The 17,253-nt window shown below is 43.2% G+C and overlaps 1 protein-coding gene across 1 annotated transcript in view; it reads right to left on the bottom strand.

The window, feature by feature from the left end:
- The window catches only part of LOC122806145 (inter-alpha-trypsin inhibitor heavy chain H3-like), a 1,222,311-nt gene that overhangs the window by 44,738 nt on the left and 1,160,320 nt on the right, over nt 1-17,253 (bottom strand). The window lies entirely within an intron of this gene.

The following is a 17,253-nucleotide window of genomic DNA, read 5'->3' as shown; positions in this document are numbered from 1 at the left end:
GGGAAGACCTGAATACCCTGGAGCCTCAGGTGAGCCGTTACAACCACCACTGGGGGCTGTGGTGAGACCAAAGGGGAGAGCTCTGAACTGGTAGTGATTGCCTCCCACCCAGAAGTGAAGAAACCTCCAGGAGCATGTGTCCATTTTGATGTGGTAGTACACATCCTGGAGATCGATTGAGCACATCCAGTTTGTGACCTGCAGTAAAGGCAGGATCAATTGGAGCATGACCATTTGGAATTTTGTCTTGGTTACTGACAGGTTCAATGTGGATAGATCCAAGATGGGTCTGAGGTCCCCCATTTTCTTTGGCACTAAAAAGAACCAGGAGTAAACACCAGATCCAGACTGGCCTGAGGGGATCGGTTGGATGATTCATTTGTTCAGCAGCTTTCCTATTTCTACTGCTGCCTTCTCCCATTGTGCGGCTGGATCATTTGGGAGGAGGTTGTTCGGATGGGGATGTTCCTTGAATGGAACAAAATATCCTCTGGATATGATTCGCAAGACCCAGCGATCTTTTAGAATGGACTCCCATGCCATCGGATGTAGTGACAGGTGACCCCAAAGGGTTCTCAGGACCCAAAATTCCTAGGACCCCCTCTGCCTCTTGGGCAGTGTCTGTTCTGAAGCCCCTCTGCCTCTGGTGGACGGAGAGTCCTAAGCATCCCAGGAAAATGTCTGAGACTTCGGGAACCATATCTTTGTTCCTTGCTGATTCCTAGAAAAGGATGTTTGCGGAGAAGAGATACGGATCCCGACGGCAGACAGTTTCTTCCCATCCTTCTCGCTCTGGACCAAAGTCTTTTTCACCAATTTCTCAAAGAGGGAAGAACCATCATAAGGGGAGTTGGTGAAAGACTCCTTGAAGGGCTCCAAAAAGTAACACAACTGGAGCCAGGCATGACACCTGATAGCAACGCCTGTCATGGCCGCCCTCATGGCTCCCTCCATAGCATGAAAGAGCAGTCACATGGACGTGTTGGCAACCACTTTTAGAGTGGCCATTTGAACAGAGAAGGTCTTCTTGTCCTCCGCCGGTATGGACTCTGGAGTAGACTCTGTGATCTCCTTCACTAGGTCTCTCTGGAGTCTAATGACATGTGCCATATAGTTCAGGGCCCTCACCAAGAAGGTTGCTAAAGCATATACTCACTTCCCAAAATGGTCCATTGCTTTTGATTCTCGATCAGGGAGATGGAGCGTGGAGCTCTCCTGAGTGAGCTCCTTCTTGGTGTCAGCCGCCACCATCATTGCATCTACCGGGGATCCTTGTTCCAATGCATCCTGTCAGACGGGAGACTCAGCACTTTGTCAGGGAGCTTAGTGATGGGCTCTATGGTGTCCGGCTCCTTCCATGCCCTTGATATTATTAAATCCATGAGTGGATCAGCAGGAGGAGACACCCAATAGGTAGATGGGCCTGAACCAAATGCCTCCAGGAACATGGACTCATCCGAGGTCAGTTTGGGGGCTGACCCCCCCCCCCCGGTGAAGGAGTTCTATTATGCGTGCAAAGGAGACATCCTCAGGGGGTGACCTTGGGGAACCTTCCCCTTCATCCAAGTCCATGTCTTCTGTGAGGGACTCTGGTGGAGAGTGCAAGTGCTTCCTTTTACACTTATGTTTGTGGGATACCGCCTCAGGGGGACTCTCTGAGGAGGACTCATAAACCTATTGATGCTCCACCGGAACTTCCTGGGGCATCATGGCCAAAGGCTGTCCCTGAGATGGCAAGAAGGTCGGAACCACACTCAGGACCAGGGGGCTCTGGGCGGAGTCTGAGGATGAAATGGTGAGAGGCCTCGACACAGAGAACTGTCTCCACCACATCGAATGCAGAGGAGGATCAAACCTCTTGAGATGTACTGGCGGGGCCTGTCCCCCTCTGACCTGATAGGGGAGTCAGAGCCGAACCTCCAGGAGGCGAGATGTTGAGAGGGATGATCCACTCCAAAACACTCGGAGCAGGCAGCACCCCCTTGGATCCAACCCCAAGGCTACGGCTCTGAGAGCCCAGATCCGATCCTGTCGGATCTGACAAGCTCAAGGCAATGGCCGGCGTTGAGGTACATGGTACCATCGGCGCCGACTCCTCGACCCCAAGAGTCTTCGGATCCAGGATCTCCAAAACCACAGGTCGGATCTGAGAAGGAGTTATTGGCCGGAACAAAGGTTGCAAGGAGCCCTCTCCAGAGGGAGAGGATGCCGGCAAGACCCCCCCATCTGGATCTGAGTGCGGATGAATCTCTGCATCATTTTGTCCATCTCCGCTTCACTTAAACTTCAAGTGGAGTGGGGGGAAGCCACCAAAATTGGGCAGGAGAGCCTTTGGGGAGAAGTCCTTACTGGGGACTGGCTACGAAGCTTCTCGGACTCAGGGGAAAACCTGGAGAAGCGAAGGCGAGGAGACCCATGCCTAGTAGCTAGCCTGATTTTCGGTGGTGGAGCCACCTCTGATGAGCGGTCGGGGACTGCTTGCAGGAAAGGTCCCCTTCCTCGGACCTCTTGGCAGGAGTTTGAGTCCCACAGGCTAGAATAGAGGAAGTAGAAGCAGCAGCCGCTGCTATCCCTGCAGGGGAGGAAGGGACAGTAATATCTGAAGAGGGGAGTAATCCCTTCAAAATCAGTTTGTCCCACCTGTCCTTAAGTGCTCTGGGGTTGAAACCAGCGCAACTAGGACGGAGGGACTTAAGGTGATCTGCACCCAGGCAAACCATGTACAGAGTGTGGCCATCCGCTGGGGACAGCTTATGACCACACTCTGTGCATTTTCTAAATCCTGCCTTAGGGGCTTCAGCCATACCCACACAGGCCCAAAGGCACGCACGCGCACACACTCACACTCACACACACACACACACACACACACACACACACACACACACACACACACACACACACACACACACACACACACGTGCGTGCTCACTAGGCTCGCTAATAGAAAGAAGAAGAGGAGAGAAAAGTTTTTTTTTTTTTTTTATATCCGACGCAGTCATGAAAGAGAAAAAGGATGTCAGAAAGAAAATAGACACAGTCAGAGAGAATGAACGCAAGAAAAGTTTACTTACGTGACCCACTAACTGGAGCTCAGAAAACACTCTTTTAACCTCTATGGCGGCAAAAGAGATCTGAAGAGAGAAGGGAGACGGGGCATTATGGGTAAGGGGAGGAGTCTGGAGCTTGGATCCACAGCTAGAAAATGTGGACGTGTTGGATCCGATAACCACAGGTTGAAGATCAAATGAAGTAAACTACTTCAGATCTGCTATTAGAGAGCCTAATAAAATTTTGGGAGAAATAATCAGCTTTCACCAGGGAATATTACTTACAGGTGGGGAATGGAACTTGATACTACTAGTGAAGATTTATCATGGGGACCTATAAAGGAACAAATAACAAAAGAGGATAGATTTCTGTAGAAATGTAAGAAAATATTTGGTATGGAAGACGTGAATTCAGTGGTAGGAATGTTTGTTGTTGTTGTTTGTCTTTCGGCTTTTCCCAGTAAGGGGGGTCGCCACAGCGGAACTCTGGTCCGCTAATGATTGGCAGTAGATTTTTACAAAATGCTGAGGTGCCAGCTTAACGCCCAACCTTCAACGAAGGCACGCCCATTTACGCACGCATGTCTTTCGAACGCTACCCAACCGTGGGGAGGACATGCAGACTCCACACAGAAGGTACTCCCAAGCCAAGCTGAGGTAGGAATACAGACAAAATTTACACATTATTCCTCAAGGTACAACAACTAGGCTAGACTGGACAGAAATTATGTTTCACAGGAATGTGTGCATTTGAGTGAAAGCTTCAACACCCATCCAATAACTGTTTCCGATCATGCATGGACAAAAACTCAGAAAAAATGTAAGGTAATAAAGTAAAAATGAGATACTGTGCTCTTCTACCTACCTGTTAATAAGAAAGGAATTTAAGGAATTGGTAGTGGAAATTACTCAAGAGATTACAGAAGACAGAATTTTTTTTCGAAGTGATAGCTAGTGAAGTGGGATAAAATGAAAATAAAGTTTAAAAATTGGGTATAAATAAAAGAGATATGGCTAAGAAGCAATGTACAATTGTACATAAAATAGATGTCTAAATGATGACTGCCGCAGCAGCCTTGGCTATATGGGTTATATAACAGCCATTCAACTTCCAAAGGTTCAGGGCACTGCCCATCCACTCAAACTATGTCAGCTTGAGATAAATCTCTGTCCCTGTGGAAAGACAGAGACAGAGCTAAAGATCATAAGAGCTTGCAACTCAGATACCCTTCTTGCAGAGGTCAGAGCAATCAGTAAAAACTAGTCTCTATGTTAAGAATCTCAAGTCAGACAAATTAGCTGGTTCAAATGGACCAAGTGTTAGCTTGTCTAACACAAAATTAACATCCCAAGGAGGGGGCACGTTTTTTTGATGATCACTTATAGAAAACCTTTCAAAAACATTTTGACATGAGAATGCATCGAAAGAGGAGGATCCATGGGAAGACATGCCGAAATGGCCGATAACTGAACCTTGATAGAGAAGTAAGAATGACAATAAGATAGTAACTCACCCAAATATTATGCAACCAGAGAGCAATTAGCTCTCACGTGTGCAGGTTACGTTGTTGAAAATATTTTCCATTGGCCTGTATATGATTTTCTAGTAGTGAGCTTTCTTGTCTCCATTAGTACCTGCTGCACCTCCTCAGTAAAAGGTGGTTAAACAGAAGTAAAATGCTATCATCCAGGCAGTCAATTGAAGATGATTGGGCTCTGGGTTTATCAAACACCCCTATTCTTGTGTGAGTAGATCCAGTCTGTGAGGAAGCTTGAGGCGTTTGCACCTGACCATTGCCTGGACTAGAAGCGAGTCATCACAATGATCTTGGGGGATTCCTTCTGAATCTTAAATAGTACCTAGATATTACTGGAACAAGTGGAAAGCATACACAAACATTCCTGTCCAAGGAAAAGAAAAGTCACCTGTCTTCTAGGCCTCCCTGCATGGATTCCTGGAGCAGAATCTTGACAGCTGATTGTTCATAGAGGAGGAAAATAAGTCTATCCTACATTAACATGGCTAGTCTCCAGAGGGGATATAATGTGGCTCCTCCTTGCTTTTTGATGTACCACAACTGTAGTATTGTCTGTAAAAACTTGAAGTTCTGGGGACCAAAGATGAGTTGAGTGCCTTGATCAGGGCAAGCATGTCTTTTATATTTATGTGCTTTCATCTGTCCTTGGTGTCCCATACACCTTGCACTTTTAACAGTGCTGGATCCAGCACTAGGTGACCTAGGTAGTTGTCTAAGGCCTGGGCACAACATTAATTTAATTAAAAAAAAAGAAATGTTCTTGGCTCAGTACTTCTGCCTGCTTTAAGAATTAAAAACGTTTCTTCTACTCTGAGCACTGCATCATGTCCACTTGCTTTGCAAATGTCCTGTTTGGATCTGACAGACAATGAAAGCAAATGCACAGAGTGAAGTGTGACATATGATTTCACAGCTGGACAGGGTAATGGACTCAAATGGAACCTGAAACCTTTGTAGTAAAAGAATGCATCATCCAACACAGGGATGAAATCAGTTGAGTGGAACAAGAATGTTGCAGGCACACAGCTTCTGGAATGCAGCATTATAGCAATAACCCACGCCTGGGTGTGGGTAATGCTGGATTTACCCACGGTTGGCGTGGTTTGGTCCCGAGGGCGAAGCCCGAGAAACCAAACAAAGACAACCGTGGGTAAATCCAGCATTACCCACACCCAGAAGTGGGTTATTGCTATTATACAATGCCATTATTTAAGAAAAGAAATAATTACTTTTCTTAAATAATGGCATTGTATAATGCCTCTTGCTGCCCTTCCGCACCTGTCTGGTGTTCCGGCAGTTCTGATGTACCGCGCATGCCTACGCAGTACATCAGAGTTGGAAAAGCAACGGAGAACGCAAGTTCTCCGTTGCTATATCTCGCTATGTTAAATGGGTTTAACATAGCGAGACAGCTTTAAAATAAGCAACGGAGATCTCCGCTGCTTATTTTAAAGCTGTCTCGCTATGTTAAACTCATTTAACACAGCGAGACAAGTTTAAAAAAAAGCAACGGAGATCGCAAGATCTCCGTTGCTTTTTACACACTGTGTCGCTATGTTAAAGGAGTTTAACATAGCGAGACAGCTTTAAAAAAAGCAACGGACATCTCCGTTGCTTTTTTTAAATCTGTGTCGCTATGTTAAACTCTTTTAACATAGCGAGACAGTGTTTTATACTAACGGAAAAAGTCCGGGCGACCGGACCTTTTTCCGTTAGTATATTGAAGGATTTACCACGGGCACGCTGGTTGGGCTGGCCAATCAGCGTGCACGTTTTTAGGGTAGGCATTGTATAATACCATTGTTTTCCCTTGATGTGGGCAGCAGAAACACTATGTAGCTAAGAATAGAGGACCGTGCGTGTGTGTGTGTGTGTGTGTGTGTGTGTGTGTGTGTGTGTGTGTGTGTGTGTGTGTGTGTGTGTGTGTAATGTGCTAATCAGAGAGGCCAGTTCAGTTAAGTGACTTGTTCAGGGTCAAACCCTGTACCCTAGTTATTGGAAGAAAGAGCCTTAATCCGATCTTTTGATAAATCACTGAGGATTACATTCAGTCATTAGAGCTGGATGAAATGATCTGAAATGGGTAATTTTGTCATTATTTGTTCATACATTTTGTTTCACTGCTTACTGGAAAAATAGCAACTATACATTTTAAATGCACTCTAACAAATGTTGTAAAAATTTATTCATATATTTTGTTTCATTGGAAAAAATGTTCAAAACTACAAATTAAAAATGCACGCTAACAAATGTTGCTGTATTAAACAAGAAATAAATTTAAAACAATCAGGAAAGTGAATCAAAGAACACATGCATTTAGGCATGGTCCTAAAAATGTATGCAGAGGAGGACCCATAGTTTAAAAACAGCCCAGGGACCAAGGAACACTTAATCCTCCATTGGCCAGGTGCATTTTGAATGTAAGTTTCAATGCATTTTCAATTAATGTGATCTTCAAGAGAAGAGATGTTTACTGTTGCTCATGCTAAGTCTGTTTTCAGTGTACAGCTTTTTTTTGTTTAGTGAATGACCATATGTGCTTGTGTTATACAATTTGAAAGCAGTGTTAGTGGTGCAAAAGGTAACACACTTAGATGAAGAAAGCTGTAGGTTCCCACACCAGATAAATGAATCACTGACTGTGCTGTGCAGCATAATGACGGTGCTATACTCCTGAGTGTGTCATGCTTCAGTTGAGACGTTAAACTTAGGCCCCATCTGCATGAGTTGTTGGTAGCTCAAGAGTATGTAAAAGATACTAAAGCAACTAACATAAAGAAGAGGGGAAGTTCCCTGATGCCCTGGCAAAATTTCCTCTAGCAGTATAAATACTACCTTGGGTCAGCCCTGAAATGAAGCTACTACTCTAGTGGGATTAACCTGGTCAATAAAGCATAAATGAATTAAAAGCTTTACATTAAATCCAGATCTCTGTAGTCATTTCAAAAGTAAAGAAAACAGTATACACACTGACAGGTTTCAACAATGTTTATGGTAATTTGGGGGAGCCAAGTAATGGACCACTGGAATGGCTGCGGTGGGGGGGGGGTCCATTACCTAGCCCCCCCCCCAAAAAAAAAATTAAGGATATTTGCTGTCTTTACCAAGAGGTTTCTCTTCTGACAAACCCCATCAATAGGATTTGAAAAGAGAAAGTATGTAGGTCCTGGGACTAAAAAGACTTCAGATACCATTGTATCTTTCTCATATGGAAATACTGTCAGGGGTATCTTGATAATAACAAATGCCATGAGACCCCAAATCCTGAGGTAAATCTATTTTCCTATGGAAGAAAAGCTCTGAGTTGTAGCGTCTAGATGACATCCCAATAATGTGATAAGGAGTCAAAAAAGACTTGAATACTTCCAAAATGACTCTGAAAGGATAAGCAAGTCATCTAAATATGAAAAAAATGTTGATACCCTGTAGCCTGCAAGTCATCTAAATATGAAAAAATATGGATACCCTGTAGCCTGCAATCAGCTATAACTTGAGCTTGACACTTAATGAACACTCTTGGTGCAGTGGCTAGTCCAAAGTGTAAAAGCAGAGAACTGACAATGTGATCTAGACACACAGAATCTAAAGAAATGCTTTAAGTCTGGATGAATAGCAATTTGATGATAAGCATCTTTTTAAGTCTAATGTTACAAGGAAACTTTAATGAGAAAGAAGAGGTAACAGGTTATGAAATTACATAATTTTTAATTTAGGCACTGTCTCAAATAGGAAAGAAACATACAGTACTGGCCTCCAAGCATTTTCTTTCTTTGACACTAAAAACACCCTTGAATAAAAACCCCGTCCCACCTGGGAAGGGGGGATTAGTTCTATCACTCCTTGGTGGGGTGGAAACGAGAGTCTGGTGTGGAGGATGAGTAATTATCCTCTGGAAAGGAGGTATTTCCTCCACTGTCATCTGTAACTTTGATGAATGCTCTTCAGAATCCACTTGTCTGAAACTATCTGTTGCCAATGAGAAAAGTGGTGATTCAGACTTTTTGGAAGAAAAAGGGGGGTTCAAGGGTAGGAGGGGGAATACAGTCTCAGTTATTCTGACTTAAAATGGCCTGTCCTTGGTTTGGGAGTTTCCAGAGTTCTTCTTGGAACTCCCTTGCCATTGCTACTTAAACATCTGTTTACCTGTATTTTGTTGAGACTGTGTATTTTGTTTCTTACCAAAACTGGATGAGGAGTTAGAGAATTCCATGGAAAACTTAGAAGAGGTGGGCTAAAAAATCTTAAACGATTTCCTGTATCAGCTTACCCTTTCATCAGACTTTTTGATCACATCTGCAGCACATGGGGCACAAACTAAATCTTTATCCAAAGGAGAATTTAAAACCTCATGTTATCATCATCTGGGAGGTTATGAGAATGCAGCCAAGCAGCCCCCTTCAAAATACCAGGGGCCATAGCCCTGGAAGAAGTATCAACAGAGTCATACACACACTGTATACAACGAGTAGTGACTTGTACAACAGAAGAAATCAAATTACTTAAACAGATTTTCCTCACAAGAAGAAACTGTGACAACATTTCTCATACTTTTGCAATTAGTTTAAACAAATCTTTACATGCGAACCTGACAATTCAAAATTCTGTAAATTAAAGTTGCAGAAGCACACACTTTTCCCCTATGCTTATCAATAATTTTCCCATCCTTATCAGAAAGAGTAAGATTGGAATTAACTAAGTGTTTGGCAGCAGAGGGATTAATAAAAAGTTATGTACTCACCATAATGTTCCATCTGTGTTGTCCATTTTCATTCTTCCTCAATTGATGGGTTTAGATCCAAGATTCTGATCCAACCCAGCTGTTTCTTCCAGAGCATAGGATCCTAGAACTTGAGCACCTCCCTTTACCCATAATCCCCCACCAACCTAACATACTTCTGATCAAGTTTGCTGCCCCTAGATATAACAAGACAGTGGCAGATCATGGAAAAAGGAAGCTGGAGCTCAAACAAGGAACTGAGGTTCCTATAATACTTGATCTCTCCAGAAGAAAATAAAGGAGGGGGTAGGTGGGAAGTTGAGGAAGAATGAAAATGGACAACACAAATAGAACGTTATGGTGGTACATAACTTTTTAATCTGATGTCATTTTCATTCATTCCTCAACTGATGGGATGGAGTTCCTCGGCTACCACAACCCCGGGAGGACCCTAAGGAAGGATATTCTGGAACACTGCTAAGTCAAAGGCACTCTGCCCCTAGAGATCAGATCCAGTTTGTAATGAGCAATAAAGTTATGAAGATTAGCCCATGTTGCGGCTGTAAAATCATCATCCAAAGAAGCCGTACACCAAAAAACTGAAGAAGCCACCATAGTCCTAGTGGAATGGGCTCTAAGAGGTTTTGGTAAAGGCAAGCACAAGTTTTCATAGATAAAGGTAATATAATCAGTCAAACATTTAGCCAAAGGAACTTTAGATACTGGGTTTCTTAATTTAGTAGCAGAGAAGAAAACAAATAATTGCTCAGCTTTTCTTAAGTCTTTGGTTCTGTGAAGGTAGAAATGAAATATTCTATGCAAATTGAAAATATGTGACATACAGTCTCCTTTATTTGAGAAGTTTGAAAAGAAAACTGGAAGATTAATGACCTGGTTAATATTTGACTCAAAAGCTACCTTAGCTAGAAAATGGGGATTAGTTTGAAAAGATACCTTGTCCTTGCGGAAATTTAGATAAGAGGGTTTAGAAGACATAGCTTGGAGTTCAGATACTCTTCTGATTGAGGTTATAGCTACTAGTAATATGGTTTTCCAGGACAAAAATTTAAGGTTAGTTTTGGCCGCAAGTTCAAAGGGTGGTTGAGTCAAGGCCTGAAGCATAATATTTAAATCCCAAGGAGGAGCAGGATCTTTTAAAGGGGGTCTAAGAAGGAATGTTCCTTTGAGGAAAGCTCTTCAAAGATTAGAAGAAGCTAAGATAGAGTTGTCTGCACCCAGATGAAAGTTAGAAATGGCTGCCAATTGGAATTTTATAGTTGAGAAACTATCCCCTTTATTGAAAATTGTAGCTAAAAAGTCAAGGACAGTTGGAATAGGTGCTGAAAAGGGGTCTAAGTTTTTGCTTAGGGCTCAAAGAACAAATCTTTTCCATTTACTATTGTAAATCTTTCTAGTAGTAGCCTTATGAGAAGATAACAAAATGTGATGGACTGGGGAGTACAGCTTGGGCTATCTAGCAATCAGTGGAACTGGAGAAACCATTTGATCAACTTGAGGAATGACATGCCTAGGTGGATCATGTGTCGGGTGAGACAGGAGGTCTGGAGTTGGGTCCAGAATCCAGGGTGGATATAGAAGAAAAGGCCAGAGCAAAGGAAACCAGATCTGGCAAGGCCAGTAAGGAGCACTGAGGATAAATGTGCTCTTCAACCGGAATGCTATCTGTAGAAATTTGAGAATGAGGGGTAATGGGGCTAGACGTAAAGAAAACTGGAGGGGGAATCAGGGCAAAGAAGTTGCTGCATTTGATGATGAGGAGAGAAGCAAAAAGATCACAGCATGGCTGGTCCTATTGATGGAAAATTCTCTCCACCATGTTGACATTGAGAGACCACTCATGAGGCATCAGAATGGACCTGCTTAGTTTGTCTGCAATCACGCTGGATTTCCCCAGAATGTGCATTGCTATTAGAAAGTGATTGGAAAAGATCACCCATTGCCAAACTCTCATAGCTTCTTGACAAAAAGGGCAAGAGCTGGTTCCCCTTGTTTGTTGATGTACCAGACTACTGACATATTGTCCATATGTATCGCAACTCTCCCAGAAGGAAGAGTGTCCTGAAAGTCCTGCAATGCCAGGAGGACAGTTCTCATCTCCAGGATGTTGATATACATCTTGGCCTCTTCGGGGGGAGGCCAGGGAGCATGTACCTTGGACTGTCCTTCCCAATTAGTACCCCCACCTTAGCTGGGAGGTATCCGTGGTCACCTTGGCCACAGGAAGGGGAAGAACAAATGGACGGCCCTAATGGGGCTGATTTGAATGAAGCCACCATAACAGGTAATTCTTGCATGCTTGAGCGATCTTGATTGGCATGGATAATGGATGTTGGAGGATGGATCAGTGAGCCATTGTAGTATTCGCATATGGAACCTGGCCAGTGGGACAAGGGTGCTTGCAGCTGCCATGGAAACCAAAGCCTGAAGTATCAGTCTGGCCAGAAGGGATAAATTTTGAATCACTTTTTTGACATGAGATTGCAAGGTGTCTATTCGAGACAGAGGAAGAGAGGCTGACTGACTGTATTCAAATGAATACCGATGAACTCTAGACTATGTTGGTGTGAGTTGTGATTTGTTGTAATTGACTGATATTCCCAGTTGGGAGTACAGCTGGAGTAAGTAGTTCTATGCTTGAATCAGTTTATGCCTGCTAGCAGCAGTTAGGAGCCAGTCATCTAGATAAGGAAACACTTGGAATTTGAGTAGTCTCAAGTGAGCTGCTACAACTGCCATGCATTTGATGAATACCCTGGGGGCTGTGGTGAGATCAAAGGCCAGTGCTCTGAACTGATAATGACTGGCCCCCAGCTGGAAGCGTATGTACCTCCTGGAGCACCTGTTCATTTTGATGTGACAATAAGCATACTGAAGATCTATCAAGCACATCCAGATGTCCTTCTGCAGAAAGGGAAGAATGGACTATACCTTGGCCATCTGTAACTTTGTGTACTGAACAAACTGGTTTAGTATGCTGAGATCCAGAAATTGTCTTAAGTTCCTTATTTTTTTGGCACCAAGAAGAATACTGAATAAATCTGGATCCTCTCTGGTCTGGGGCACATCTCAGATGACTCTTTTTCCTATAATTCTTTTTCTAGACAAGCTGCTTCCCTCTTACTGGGAGAAACAATGGGCATTTTCTGCTGAACAGTTGGACAATGTTGGGAAAATGGTATGATATAACCTCTGGATATAATCCTCTGCACCCATGAATCTTTAGTGATACTTATTCAGGCTCTCTGAAGCAGGGATAGATGACCCCCAACTGCCTCTAGAGATGAACAGTTGGACCTCCATTCAGGAGTGCTGATAGGATCTATCTCAGAAAGGATCTCTAGACCCCTGGTTGTGCAGACCACCTCTGCCGTGAGGGCAGAGTCTTCCACTGGAATTCCCCCGTCTGACCCTGGGGGAACCATTTCCACTTGTCTCCTGGAAATGACCCTGGGATTTCTTAAACCACATTGTTCTGCTACATCATTGGTTTCTGGAAAAGGGCCTTTTAGGAGTACAAAAATGTACACCCAGGCCGACAGGGTCTTTCCCTCATCTTCACATCTGGAGAGTGTATCTTTCAATTTGGGGCCAAAAAGTGAAGATCTGTAAAAAAGTCACATTGATGAAAGAAGACTTAAATGATTCTGCAAAGTCATACAAGCGCATCCAGGCATGTCTTCTAATGGATATGGCTGAATCTGCCATGCATGGGGTACCTTCTGCAGTGTGCAAAATTAACCTTATAGACGAATTAGATATAGACTGGAGAGTAGCCAGCTGCATGTAAATTCTATTCCCTACCTCGGAAGACACAGAACCTGAAAGAGATTTGTTGAGCTCTTTGATCAAATTTCTCTGTAGTCTTGTGAAGTGTGCAAAATAATTCAGTGACCTAAGAGTAAAGATTGCTGAAGTATATACATGCTTCCAAAACCTGTCCACTGCCTTAGACTCCCTTTTAGGGAGATGGGCTCAGGAACTCTGTTCCACTGCTTCCTTTCTTGTGGCTGCAGCAACAACTATGGCATCAACAGGGACTCCCTTACTCCAATGTGCATGGGCTTTTGGAGGTGCAAGAATCTTATCTGGTCTCTTAGGAAATGGCTCAGTGGTGTCCGGTTCCTTCTATGCCTGCAGATATACCAGGTCTACAAGCTCATTGGCCAGGGTAGTCACCCAGGAGGTAGATAGGCCGGACCTGAAAGCCTCCAGAAACACTGATTTCTCTTGGGAGGGGTTATCAGAAGATCAATCACCTCTTTGTTTAAGGAGCTCTAGGAAGTCTCCAAAGGAGATGCCATCAGGTGGTGATCCCTCCCCATCAAAATCAGCATCTTCAGAGAGAAACACCTGTGGGGAATCTATGTGCTTCCTTTTGCGCATCCTCGTATGAGGGACTTCCTCGGTGGGATACTCCGGGGAAGTATCAGAAGACATAATACCCTGATAGGCTGGCTGAAGTCATGACTGGGTTGGCTGTCCCAGTGGAAGGGATGACAGAAACTCAAGACACAAAACAGAATGAGGTAATGACACCTGATCCGAAAAGGGCAAGGGTGCCTTTTCGTTAGGCATAAAGAAGACTCTCCACCACCTCAAAAGCAGAGTACCTAGGGGAGACGGAAGTCATGATCTGAAACTGAGTCCTGTCAGCACTCCACCCAAGGAGGGAGTTAGACCTGAGCTATCTAATGCTAAGACACTAAGGGGAAGAGATGGCTCCAAAAGCTTCAGAGTTGACTCCAAATCCTAGAGATGGTGCTTTGCCTCTGAGACTTTTCCAGCTCTAAGATGCTCGGTGCCAGTCAATTCAGAGGCATCAGTGTAGTTGAAGAAGAATATTCAGATCCGAAGCTGACTCAAAGATTTTAGATCTGATGGCTCTGAAATAGGAGGACAGAATGGAGAAGGAAAAATCAAGGGTGGTGTGGTTTGAAGCAGGCTCTCAAGCCCCGTGGAGGTTGGAGCCAAACGGACTCCCATTTGTATCTGTGTCCTCATCTGTGATCATCGTATCCACATCTGCTTCTGATAGGCTTCTGCCAGATCAGAGAGATGCGGCTGTAGAAGGGGGTATAGAATGCTTTTGGCGACTGCTCAAGAAAAGGAGAAGGGAGACTGGAAGAAATAGACTCCAACATCAAAGTGGGAGTACAGATCCGAGGAGATCTTTCAGTCTGGAGAGCTGGATCTGATAAATAGGGATCTGCCTTTTACAAAAGTTTGGCTGGAGGCTCCGATGAAGGAGCTGAAGTTGAAGTAGAAGGGTGATCAGGAGACCTTTTACAAGTCTCCTTGTCCTTGAATAAAGAGCCACTTTTAGGTTTATCAGGCTTTCTGGGGCTTGAACCCCAGCCACCAAAGTAGAGGATTTAGAAGAAAGAAGGCCTCTCAGGATCAGTTTGTTCTTCCGATTGATAAGGGCCTGAGAATTAAATCCCACACAATGGCATAATCCATGTCTAAGTGTGCAGGGCCCAAACAGTAGACTCATTCACTGAGGGCATCAGAATTTGGGATCTTATGCCCACAGGAAATACGCTTTTTGAAACATGAGAGTTTCTCCAACATGTTAGAAGAGAAGTTAAGAATCAACCACAAAATAATAAATACAATCACAACAGACAACAGTAAGTATATAAAATTATTTCTTTTTTTTACTATGAGAAATAGAAAGGGAGAAAAAGAGAGAAATAGGGAAAAACTACCAACTATGATAGTAAAGAGTACTCAAAAAGTACAAAAAGGAGTAGTTAAACAGGAAGATCTAACAGACTGAAAATGGTAACAAATGAGGTATTATAGGAAAGAGTTAATTTTATATAGAGTAATATACAAAAAAACCCAACACTCACTTAAACCATAGAAAAAAGCAGAAGAAACGCTAAATGTTCAAGAGTTCATAATCCACATCTGTTCACAATGATGGCAAGTGAGATCTGAGGTATGTTAGGTTGGTGGGGCATTACGGGTAAAGGGAGGAGTTTGAGCATTCTAGGAGCCTACGCTCTGGAAAAATTGGCCAAGTCAGATTCGAGCCCATCAGTTGAGGAATGAATGAAAATGACATCAGATTTAAAGTTACAGCTGCTGGATCATGTTTGGGAAGGGTGTATAAAAACTTAAAAGACTGAGAAACTTTATACATCCTGTCTGCTTTCTTAGGGGCACCTGGCTGACTGTCAGGAAAATTGCAGACATTAACACACATAACATCCAAAGCTGACAGAATTGGAGGAATGGGTGTAGGTTGTGGAAATTCCTTCTGTAACAGCTTATAGCTTTTTCTAAGGGACAGAAAAACATCACTGTTCTCTCACTGAAAACACAGACACATTTTCAAAATAGTTTCAGAGAAAGAAACTCCCCCACAGGGAGAGTCAGAAATTGAGCTCACCTCGAGTCTGAATCAGGAACCTGAGGAGAAAAACATGTTGCTGTCCCTTCAGCCTCCTGTCTAGATTCAGAATCTTGAATCTCTTCTGAAAAGGAGGTATCCCTATATATTTTACCAGAAACTACTGTATAAAAAGGATCAACGGCATGATTTAAACCCTTAGCCAGATCCAGTAAACTACTCCTGTCTAAGGAAGTTTGACGTGGAGCAAATATGTGCTTAATCTTCTGTTTCTTTTTGACAAGAAAAATGGGGTCAACAGTGTTATTAATAGCAGCAGCAGCTTCCCAGGGATGGCACAACATTCAGACAAACCTCTCCCAGGACTAAGAAGAGTGGCTGTGCCTTGTGCATTGAGGGGACCCAGCAGCAACCAAGGACTTGTCTAAACCCCAATCCATATTGGCTGTACATGATTCACCAGAGGGATCCAGGGTAAAAGATGAATGGTCTGAGGTACACTAATGACCAAACCAGAGTCACACAACTGAGGAGGAAGCAAATTGCTAGCCTGCTGTGGTAGCAAAGCCTGTTTGCTTACGTTTTTCTTTCTGTGGCTAGAAGAAGGATCGATAATTGGACCGAATGTTTGTTCCATGGGCAAGCAGGAAACTATGCATCTTTCCTGGGGAAAACAAACAGCATATGCCAGTAAAAAATAAAGTCTTAAAAAAGTCACTTTTTTCACACACAAATACAGTAAAAAGCACCTTAAAATGATCTGACAGACCCACAAAGTAAAACAAAAAATGGTTTTCTGTTAATTTAAACAACTTTTAAACTGACAGGAAAAACGTGTACTCTCATTTAAAAGCACAGTACAGTCTTGCGATAGTTTCTTAAAACACTTCTAGCTTTAAAATAACTGTTTGAAGAGTAAAGTATTAGTAATACACAAGAAATATTGAATGGAAAGTTTTCCATCAGAAGGAAGTTATCTGCCCAGCAAGGGAATAACACAAGCCGATCGTCGATTCTTGAAAGCCTCAGAGGAGTGTACTCTTCGGGGGCAGTAGAGCACTGAAGGGCTTATTTCCCAAACATGTCTTTTAGTCATTCAGTTTGAGCAGCCAGACAGTTTGGCCATGTGGAAGGTGCTCTGAAGCTTTAAAAGCTGCCTGTCTGTTATATCCTTGGCAGGATATAACCCATATAGTTAAGGCTAGTGTGGCAGTGATCACTACGATGAACATTAGTAATTATTTATAAGGGCTGGCAAAAGTATTGCAGAGTAAAGGGAATCTCACAGAACAAGAAGTGGTGCAACTGCAAAGTGCTAAAGAGAAAATAAGAGAGTATTTTGATAATATGCATGAGTTTAGAAAGATTGCTGTTAAGCAACTACTTTTTGATTACAACTCCAGAAAATAAAACAACTTTTGGCACAACAGCATGGGTAACAGAAAGCAGAAAGGAATGCCACCAAATTTAGGAAGCCTATAACAAGAAAAATAAAGAGAGACACTGTGCAGGTACTAGAGGTATTTCTGAAAGTTTATGAAAATTTGAATAAAACAGAGGTATGTGAAA

Source organism: Protopterus annectens, chromosome 7.part0 (assembly GCF_019279795.1).
Source record: "Protopterus annectens isolate FY-2018-M chromosome 7.part0, PAN1.0, whole genome shotgun sequence".
NCBI classification, from domain to species: domain Eukaryota; kingdom Metazoa; phylum Chordata; order Ceratodontiformes; family Protopteridae; genus Protopterus; species Protopterus annectens.
The sequence above is the reverse complement of the archived record's forward strand: the minus strand, read 5'-3'. Positions and strand labels throughout refer to the sequence as shown.